At 44.1% G+C, this 10226-nt stretch overlaps 1 pseudogene; it reads left to right on the forward strand.

Moving 5' to 3' along the window:
* The first annotated feature begins 1753 nt into the window (after window positions 1–1753).
* On the forward strand, window positions 1754–3071 carry LOC113884942 (annotated as a pseudogene).
* The last annotated feature ends 7155 nt before the right edge of the window (window positions 3072–10226 follow it).

The following is a 10226-nucleotide window of genomic DNA, read 5'->3' on the forward strand; positions in this document are numbered from 1 at the left end:
CTCTGTGTGACCCCATAGACGGCAGCCCACCAGGCTCCTGTCCCTGGGATTCTCCAGGCAAGAACACTGGAGTGGGTTGCCATTTCCTTCTCCAGTGCATGAAAGTGAAAAGTGAAAGGGATTTCACTCGGTCGTGTCCGACTCTTCGCGACCCCATGGACTGTAGCCTACCAGGCTCCTCCGTCCATGGGATTTCCCAGGCAAGAGTACTGGAGTGGGGTGCCATTGCCTTCTCCATATGCAGTGACAGCTTCTGTCTATTATCCCAGTTTATAGTTCTAGTCTGCCCCCTATATCCATGTCCAGCATTCACCACAAAGTTGCTGAAGTTATTGTTGAACAAATCATCATTGAATCTAGGAAATTTCTACCCTAAAGCAGCAAATTAAACACTTGGATCATGGAAAACACAAGAGAGTTCCAGAAAAACATCTATTTCTACTTTATTGACTATGACAAAGCCTTTAACTGTGTGGATCACAATAAATTGTGGAAAATTCTGAAACAGATGGGAATACCAGAACACCCGACCTGCCTCTTGAGAAACCTATATGCAGGTCAGGAAGCAACAGTTAGAACTGGACATGGAACAACAGACTGGTTCCAAATAGGAAAAGGAGTTCATCAAGGCTGTATATTGTCACCCTGTTTATTTAACTTATATGCAGAGTACATCATGAGAAACGCTGGACTGGAAGAAACACAAGCTGGAATCAAGATTGCCGGGAGAAATCTCAATAACCTCAGATATGCAGATGACACCACCCTTATGGCAGAAAGTGAAGAGGAACTCAAAAACCTCTTGATGAAAATGAAAATGGAGAGTGAAAAAGTTGGCTTAAAGCTCAACATTCAGAAAATGAAGATCATGGCATCTGGTCCCACCACTTCATGGGAAATAGATGGGGAAACAGTGGAAACAGTGTCAGACTTTATTTTTCTGTGATCCAAAATCACTACAGATGATGACCGCAGCCATGAAATTAAAAGACGCTTACTCCTTGGAAGGAAAGTTATGACCAACCTAGATAGCATATTCAAAAGCAGAGACGTTACTTTGCCAACAAAGATTCGTCTAGTCAAGGCTATGGTTTTTCCTGTGGTCATGTATGAATGTGAGAGTCAGACTGTGAAGAAGGTTGAGCGCCGAAGAATTGATGCTTTTGAACTGTGGTGTTGGAAAAGACTCTTGAGAGTCCCTTGGACTGCAAGGAGATCCAACCAGTCCATTCTGAAGGAGATCAGCCCTGGGATTTCTTTGGAAGGAATGATGCTAAAGCTGAAACTCCAGTACTTTGGCCACCTCATGCGAAGAGTTGACTCATTGGAAAAGACTCTGATGCTGGGAGGGATTGGGGGCAGGAGAAGGGGGTGACAGAGGATGAGATGGCTGGATGGCATCACTGACTCGATGGACGTGGTATGAGTGAACTCCGGGAATTGGTGATGGACAGGGAGGCCTGGCATGCTGCGATTCATGGGGTCGCAAAGAATTCGACACGACTGAGCGACTGATCTGATCTCTGATGTCTAAGTTATTGGGAAACCAAAATATGAAAACCCACATGCCTCATAAAAAAAAAAAAACTTCAGGCAGCAAATATTTTTTACTTTTCAATTCTTTCTTCTTTTTGCTGGAGATAACCGGAGTTTGTTGCTTTATTTCCTTAAGAGTTTCTCAAGCAGCCTTCCTCCTAAGTCCAACACCTGGGGACGATGCAGAGGCGACTGGAGCAGCAGACGGTGAGCGGGGGGAATCTTGACTCACAGCCATGGTGCTGGTGACAAGCGGGTCGGAGGTGGGCGGGGGGCAAGAGGAGGCAGAAGCAAGGGAGGAGAAGGTGGAACCTGGGTGGAACTGGGAGGAGACGTGTGGGTCGGGGGAACACGGCAGGTGCGCCACCTGCGGTGCTGGCGGAACCGCCACGTGCTTCCCGGACGGGGTCATTGGCGCGGGAGCGGGAGGCGCCTGCGCAGCACTGCCCAGACCCCGCCCCTTGCACGCCTCACTCCAGCCTCCAGGCCAAAAGGCGAGGAAGTCCGGCAGTTCCCGAGGATCTTTGCCTAGCTGACTGTAGACACAGGGCACTCACTGCCACAGAACTCTCAGCCCTTCTCAACCACGTCATAACCCAACATCCTGATCTGAAGACTGATCGTTTGGGCATTGACACCTGTCGCAGCGTGGTGGCCGTGATCGATAGTGTCACGACCAGCAAGCTGGACTTTGAGGAATTCTAGTGCTTATGGAATGACATTCAGAAGTGGCAGGAAATATACAGTTTGACCGTTGGTGGTTTAGGGACCGTGGGCAGCGGGGAACTCCCCAGGGACCTTTGAAGCATCAGGACTCTATTTGAATGAGGCTCTCCACGACAGTATCGTCCGAAGCCACTCAGATAAGGGAGGAAACGTGGATGTTGACAGCTTCATCAGCTCTCTGGTCCGGCTGGTTACGAGCCTTCAGAACTCTTGACAGAGGTGGCACTGGCCAAATCTAAGTGGACATGCAGGAGGGGCTACAGCTGTCCATGGATTCCTGAACGGGAGTCCGAGACCTGCCCTCTCATCGCCTTCCTATGGGAGCTACCTTGGACTCTCCCCGTTTCACGCAGGGCGGATCCTGTCTGCGGACGTACCTTCAGGGGCCTTTCCATTCTCCTAGCCCTTCTTGCCTGGAGAATCCCAGGGACGGGGGAGCCTGGTGGGCTGTCGTCTATGGGGTCACACAGAGTCGGACACGACTGAAGCGACTTAGCAGCAGCCCCCAGCACCCAGCTTCTCGAGTCAACAGCCAGGGCCCAACGTGCTTCAACAGGCCGTGCCCCCAGGGTCACCCCACCCCAGCACACCCCATCTCACACCCATTGCAGCCCATCTCTTGCACCTGTGCCATGCTCCACGCTTGTGTTGCTTCCACACCGCACCTTCTCTCAGTTCTGGGAAGATCACTTCAGTTCCTACACATCCATTTCATTACCAGCTGGGAGGCCAAATCCAGGCCATCTCAGGCCCACGGGCCTCAGTGCCTTTGTCTGTGCTCTGCTCCCAGCCTGCCAGGCCCAGGAGGAAATATATGCACCCCAGTTGCTGCTGTCTCTAAAAAAAAGGAAAAAAAAAGTTCAAACTTTTCTCATGTAGTCGCTATAAACTCGTATGCATACCTCCAAGCCTTTTTTGAAGAATTCACATACAGCTTAAGATTCTAAGCCTGTTGTTATTTTGAACTATGATTCAGATTTACATAATTAGGTCAAGAAAGTTCAAAAGCCATTTACTTGCTCATTACAAAAATCCATCATCTCCCCCTTCTTTGCCCTCAGGAAATGATGAAGCTGTGCTGAAATTAAACGATCTGTAAACAAAGGAGACCCTGGATCAGATGCTTCCGAAGTATTGGGTCGGCCAAAAATTCATTTGGGTTTTTCAGTAAGATGTTATGGAGAAACCAGAACGAACTTTTTGGCCAAGCCAAAACTATGTACCCAGGGTTTTTGGTTTTTGTTTTGTTCTGTCATATCACCTAAAGAAGGAAGAGAACTTTGAACACTCTTCCTGAAAATAATTAATGATTGATTTGTTGTGCTTGGAATGTGTAATGCATGGAATTCCAGAGACTTTGACTCCCCTTACCAGTGAGCAGGAGAAACTGCACATCTTTCTGAAGAAATGATCTCTTCTTGAATATCCTGCTTGTGATCAGGAGAGTGCTGTTTTGGATTTAAAGTCTGCTCTGCAATTCCACCCTAAAGAGAGACTCTATTTTAACAAACAAGCAAAGATACAGACTAAGAAAAAACTCTCTTATCAAGTGTATGTTTGCAGAAACCCACATGGCTTCCTTTGCAGGAGTAGCCTTTGGCAATCATTCTCATTCTGCCTCTGATGTTCATTAGATTGGATAACCTTGGATGAGTCAATAGCCTGTAAAATAACCCCCAAAAATAGTTTGCAAGATTTTATAAATTCAAACATGTCAGACATTTAGCATCATGTCTGGAATAGCAAAGCTATTCGTTAAATACCAGTTTTCTTACTCTTCTCTTTTCTCCATATGTAGCATTTAAAACTTGCTGTGTATACCACTTGGAATTTTATGTAAGCTTTGGGAAAATACTCTTTAATATGTGTGTTTTAGGAGCACTGTGAAAGAATTTACCCCAGTTACACACCCCATTTACATGGTGAACAAAAGCATATAACACTGTGAGAAAAATCAGGGCCAAACCCCTTTTGCAGGTCTTGAGACTAGTTAAATATTCCCCACACTAAAACGTGCACGGTGGCCTGCTCCGCCTGATCAAAGTGATGGGAGGTTAAAACCAGAGTACAGAGCACTTTAAGAATCTTGGGCAGTATCAGGCATCAAAAGAAAATTATTATCTGTTTGACCTTCCTTCTAATAACCTACTTAAAAATGAAAGTATATTTGGATGAATTCCAGCTGAAAGAAACCCCCCTCTGAAAAGAGGATTCTGCCAGCTTTTCTAAGTCTGTTGTACATACACTCCATGGGATATTGTGCCATATGCTTGGCATGAAAGATTGAAGTGAATAATGGGAAAAAGAAAAAGGTTTCTTCGAGTTAAAAAAATTTTTCTCTGAGCAAAAAGAAAAGTGATCATGAACTTTTGATGTTGTAATCATTCTGACCAAAGGATGACATGTTTAAAGGGTTATGTTAGGAACAACATAGATGTGTCTTTGTTTTGAGTCAGGGTTTAACATATAAACGACTTCCAAAGACAACCCTGGACTTCCCTGGTGGTCCAGTGGTAAAGAATCTGCCTGCGATGCAGGAGACCCAGATTCGATCCTTGGGTTGTGAAGTTTCCCTGGAGAAGAGCATGGCCACCCATTCCAGTATTCTTGCCTGGAGAGTTCCATGGACAGGGGAGCCTGGAGAGCTACAGTCCATGGGATCACAAAGAGTCAGACACAATTCAGTGACTAAGCAACAATACTTTACTCACAGACTAAAGCACTTCAACTGATATAATAATTCTTGTCAAAGGTTTAAAAAGTACTCCAGTCAAGGCTGTTAAGCTTGGGGGGAAGAAAAAAAGAGAGAGCAAGAGAAAGGGACTCCTCATGTGGTATAACTGAAAATCCATGGAAACAGACACCTCCTACCTCTTTACCTTCATCTAAATTTCCCCCTGTACAGGCTTGATGATGTAAATTCATTCCAGATACAAACTTGGACTTCCTGTTATGTGTGGAGTTGTCAGAGAAATATTTGGGACATGCTCATGTTAAAAATGTATTCATCATTTATCTGAAATCCAAGTTTCCCTGAACATCCTGTGTTTATTTGCTACTTTGGCAACCTGACTACATGTCATGCCTGTGGTAAGCTCTGGGTTTAAAACACCATTACTTATTTCAAGGAACTCATCTCCTTCAAAGACTCTCAGTGACTCTACTGTGCTCAATGGGTAGAAACCCACCGCACGAGAAGCTCTTTGATTCAGCTCCATATTCTACAGACCAGGAAGCTGGAGCCTTAAGAGGTCACCTGATTGGCCCAAAGGCACAAAGTTGCTCCGAGGCAAGGGTGGTAGTGGGTCTCACATTTCAAGATTCTTTCCAGGGTACCTCTGTCCATTGGCCTCTTCACTCCTGCTCCTGAATGCTCTTTGTGTTAGGATAAAACGGGAGACTGACATTGACTTGGTGGAGAGAGGGAGGCTTATAATAGAAATAATCTGATTTCTTTTGATGAAAAAGATAACTGCATTTTAGTCATTCTTTTACACAGAAGAGTGTGTAAGAAAGAGTCGAGTGGGACAGAGCATACATTCGGTTATACGTGTTCTTGTTAAATGAATCACATTAACTTATAGTCTCACCTTATGTAGATGAGAACATTATCCCATGATAAGAATATCTCTCATTGAAAGAGTAAAAGTATACCCTTGAGACTTCAGCCTCCAGGGGAGTGGATTCTACCTGCCCGGGCATGTTATATTGAATTGAGGTCACAGTTATGCAAATAACATTCCAAACATTTTTCTCCCACTGACCTAAGGGGGCAGTTCAAGCTCCCACCTCTCCCATTGGTTAGGAACTCTGACTCCTGGACTTGGAGAACTCTCCAGCCCTAGAATGAAGTTGATGTTGTTCACGTGCCTTCTGTGATGGCCCCAGTCCTCTCCCACCTTCCCTCACCCTTGCCCTTAGTCAGCATGACAACACTTGACTAAGAATATTCTACTTGAACTTTGGTTGATTTCAGAAGAGTGGTATGACTTAAATGTTGACCATTTACTGATTAACTGTGAAGACAGAATTCCTCAAAACCGTGAAATAAAGTTTGAAGCCAAAAATTTGACCCAGGAAAACTGTAAACATATTTTCTTAGGATCCTTGACATTTATGAACTTTTCTGTGGGATTGCAGCTCTAGATAATGAATTGCTATGCACTACATCTTTGGGATATTTCTTCTCCTTCTTTTTCTTCTTTCCTCAGACCTCCGGGCCATTAGAAATTGGTCTTTTCTTTATCAAGCATGTCCATATATATAAATTATGGAATTGTTTATCACAGGTCTGTTATTTCATAGTTGTAAGAAGATCCCTAATAGGCATCATCACAAACATATGATAATAAGAACATTCCCAGGTGGCCATAGTGGTAAAGAACCTGCCTGCCAATGCAGGAGACTTAAGAGATTCAGGTTTGATCCCTGGGTCGGGAGGATCCCCTGGAAGAGGGCATGGTAACCCACTCCAGTATTCCTGCCTGGAGAATCCCACAGACAGAGGAGCCTGGCGGGCTACAGTCCATGGGGTTGCAAAGAGATGGACATGACTGAAGTGACTTAGCATGCACATAAGAACATTCAGAGTAGGACTGAGCACAAGTTAGGAGCTGTGCTTACAGTTGATGGTAGTTCTTTCTTTCTAAAGAAATTCCAGAGAGATTGACGTAGGGCTTCCCAGGTGGCTCAGTGGTAAAGAAGGCACCTGCCGATGCAGGAGACAAGGTTTCATCCCTGGCCCGGGAAGAGCCCACAAGCCGTGGAGCAACTAATCCTGTGTGCCACAACTATTGAGCCTGTGCTCTAAAGCCCGGGAGCTGCAACTGCTGAACCCACGTGCTGCAGCTACATGTGCCTGGAGTCCATGGTCCACAAGAGACGCCTTCATACCGCAACTAGAGAGGCGCCCCTACTCATCACAACTAGAGAAAAGCCCTCACAGCTACAGAGACCTAGCGCAGCCACAAAAATAACTAAATAAATAAGCAAATATTTTTTTAAAAGAGAGAGAAACTTGCTATATTCTTTAAAATACTACGAGAGTCGGTGCAGGTATCCCCTGATTTTCAAAAGTTCACTCTAAGCCACTCTGCTTTCACAGAAGACCTGCATGAGTACTTATTTTCTCTAATGGAAAGAAGTCTCAAGGAGATTTTTGCTTTGACCATAAAAGGCAAAAAGCAAAACAAGTGTTCAGTGTTTGTTTTGCATTGTAGAGGCAGAGGGGCGCCTGGAACAAGGAGGGTGGTCCTACCAAGCTTCTTCCCCACAACCATGCTCAGCACCCAGCCGCCGTGGCCTTGAACTCTGTCTTTGAGCATCTGTGCTTTATCTCCATGTATTTTGTGCTTCCGTTAGCAAGACATGTCCTAAGATAATTGCTTCTTTGCTTTACACCGCTGTGGCTTGTGAAAGGTTCCATTGAAACACTCTACTTTCTGATAGCAAGGGAAACCTGTAAAGGTGTACTGGAGGAAGTAGAGCTGCACAGAGGGGGTAAATGAGATTATAGGAAAGCAGAAGAATAAACCAGAGGTTTATTCCCTGGCAGTCCACTGCTTAAGACTCCAGGCTGCCAGTGCAGGGGGCCGGGAACTAATATCCCACATGCTGTGTGAGATGCTGCCAAAAGATAAAACAACACAAAAATAAAAACAGAAAAGCCAGCGTTTGTTTAGGGTGAGTTAATGCTACTATCAGTGTCCCCGTCAAAGAGGGCCTAGCCTTACATTCAGTTACTTCCTATCATAACATTTAATATGAATTAAAATAATTAAAAACTATCATCATAACATTTGTTATTATTACTACCTAAAATTCCATCCATCTGAGTGTCCCATTGCCAAAAGGAACCTCAGAATAAGCAGCCTTCACTGAGTTAAACCTAAAATTATTTCCGCATTGTCATCCTACCCACTTCCTTTTAAAGCCAAGTTTAATCTTGTTGTTGATATACTTATCTAAACCCTTTTTTAGAATTCATTTATCTCACAAAGGCAATTCAATTGAGAATGAAAAATATGTTTAGTTTTTTTGATAGAATTTCTCACTGACTTTCTGTTTCTGAGAGTATATCCATTCTATCTGCTATAATGTAATTATTTTCCTTATAGAGGTAATTACTTTGAAGTGGAGCTAAACAACAGTGTCCCTAGATAGCGTGTATTACTGCTACCTTTAGCTGACATTCGAAACAATGGGTACAAGCAGCTTTCTCAAAGATGATGCTATTATTATCACTAACTTCCCATTTACTAATAACTTTAACTAATTAGTATTTAACTGGTGAATAAATGCCTCATTAAACCAATTCTGATAGGTTCATAATGCCATCTAGTGGTCAGCCTTCAAAATACCATCCCATGGGCCATTTTCTTTCTACCCATCAAAATAAAGCCTTTATTCTTGAAGACGTCACTCCAGATACAAACCAAGAACTATTGGTTGGTACCCGGGACTCTCAGACAAGGCCATGATGGCATTTCTAACATCGAAGCAGTCTTGGTGAAAATTAATTATCATGCTGTGTGCCTTGGGTTCCTCATCCATTTGGGGGATAGACCCAATGCCACTTGGAAAAAGGGGAGTTGCACGAAGTGGTGATTCAATGCCCTAGTTCACTCTCAATAGTGCTGTGCTACATAGCTCATGCTTCCCAGCTGGGGAATCTAAGTATAAGCACTCAGTTCTCTTCAATAGCTTAGATAATAAATGATATTTATGCAACCTTTTTATTAAATAAGAATCTTATGTCATCTAATCCTAACAGCTACTTTGTGAACAAAATGGAATGTACTCATATTACCCTTGAGGGAACTAAAGTTAATGAAAATTAACTGACTTGATCAGAGTCAGGCACCTACAAAAAGCTCAAATTCAATCATAGGTTTTCAGAATCTCAATGACCCTTTCAGTAAGCCACCAATATAGTAAAAAGCTGATAATTCATGACAAAGGAGACCTTCCTTCAGAAATACAGAAGACTGAATATATACTTATCTATTAATGTGATTTACTACTTTAGAAGGTATATAAGGAAAAATACATGGTTATCTCAATAGATACTTAGAAAGCAATTGATAAAATGCAATGCCCATTCTTGAGAGCAGTAGACATCTCAATATAGTAAAAGGATGCCACCACAGCTTGGTAAAGATTACAAAAAAGAATCCTTATCACTGTCTTCTAAATTTTGGCTTTTGAGTTTCAAGGATTTGGTAGAACACAGAGCAACTTTTGGAGAAGGCAATGGCACCCCACTCCAGTACTCTTGCTTGGAAAATCCCATGGACGGAGGAGCCTGGCAGGCTGCAGTCCATGGGGTCGCTAAGAGTCAGACATGACTGAGCGACTTCACTTTCACTTTTCACTTTCATGCATTGGAGAAGGAAATGGCAACCCACTCCAGTGTTTTTGCCTGGAGAATCCCCGGGAAGGGGCAGCCTGGTGGGCTGCCATCTATGGGGTCGCACAGAGTCGGACACGACTGAAGCGACTTAGCAGCAGCAGCGCAACATTTCCCCTGAAGTGGGAGAATAAAAGCATCAAATAAAAGGTTACATATCCATTGAGACAGAGCCCTTCATCATGTCAGAAATGAAGGGGAAAGGAAAACAGAAGTAGTAGAAACTGTAGCAACATCTGAGGAACCCAGGAGCCAGTGAGCCTGCTGCTCCCCGTGGACCGTCCCAGGTAGGGTTCCTAAGACAAGGCCTCAGAGCGCCCCCTACTGCAAGAGGGTGCAGGAGCACTTGAATAGAAATACATGGTGAAGGTTCTTCTGCAGCCCGGCCTGGTTTCCTAGGAGCCCAAGGGATGTTTGTGAAGAGTGGGATAATTTTAAATCCACTTCTGAAAGATGCAGGAGCAGCTAAGAGAGCCCCCAGATCTAGAGAGGCCTCATTGTCAGTAACAGTGGTCCTTCTGAATAAGGACCAGATGGAGCCATGAATGTCTTAAGA

This window comes from Bos indicus x Bos taurus, chromosome 27 (genome assembly GCF_003369695.1).
Source record: "Bos indicus x Bos taurus breed Angus x Brahman F1 hybrid chromosome 27, Bos_hybrid_MaternalHap_v2.0, whole genome shotgun sequence".
NCBI lineage: Eukaryota > Metazoa > Chordata > Mammalia > Artiodactyla > Bovidae > Bos > Bos indicus x Bos taurus.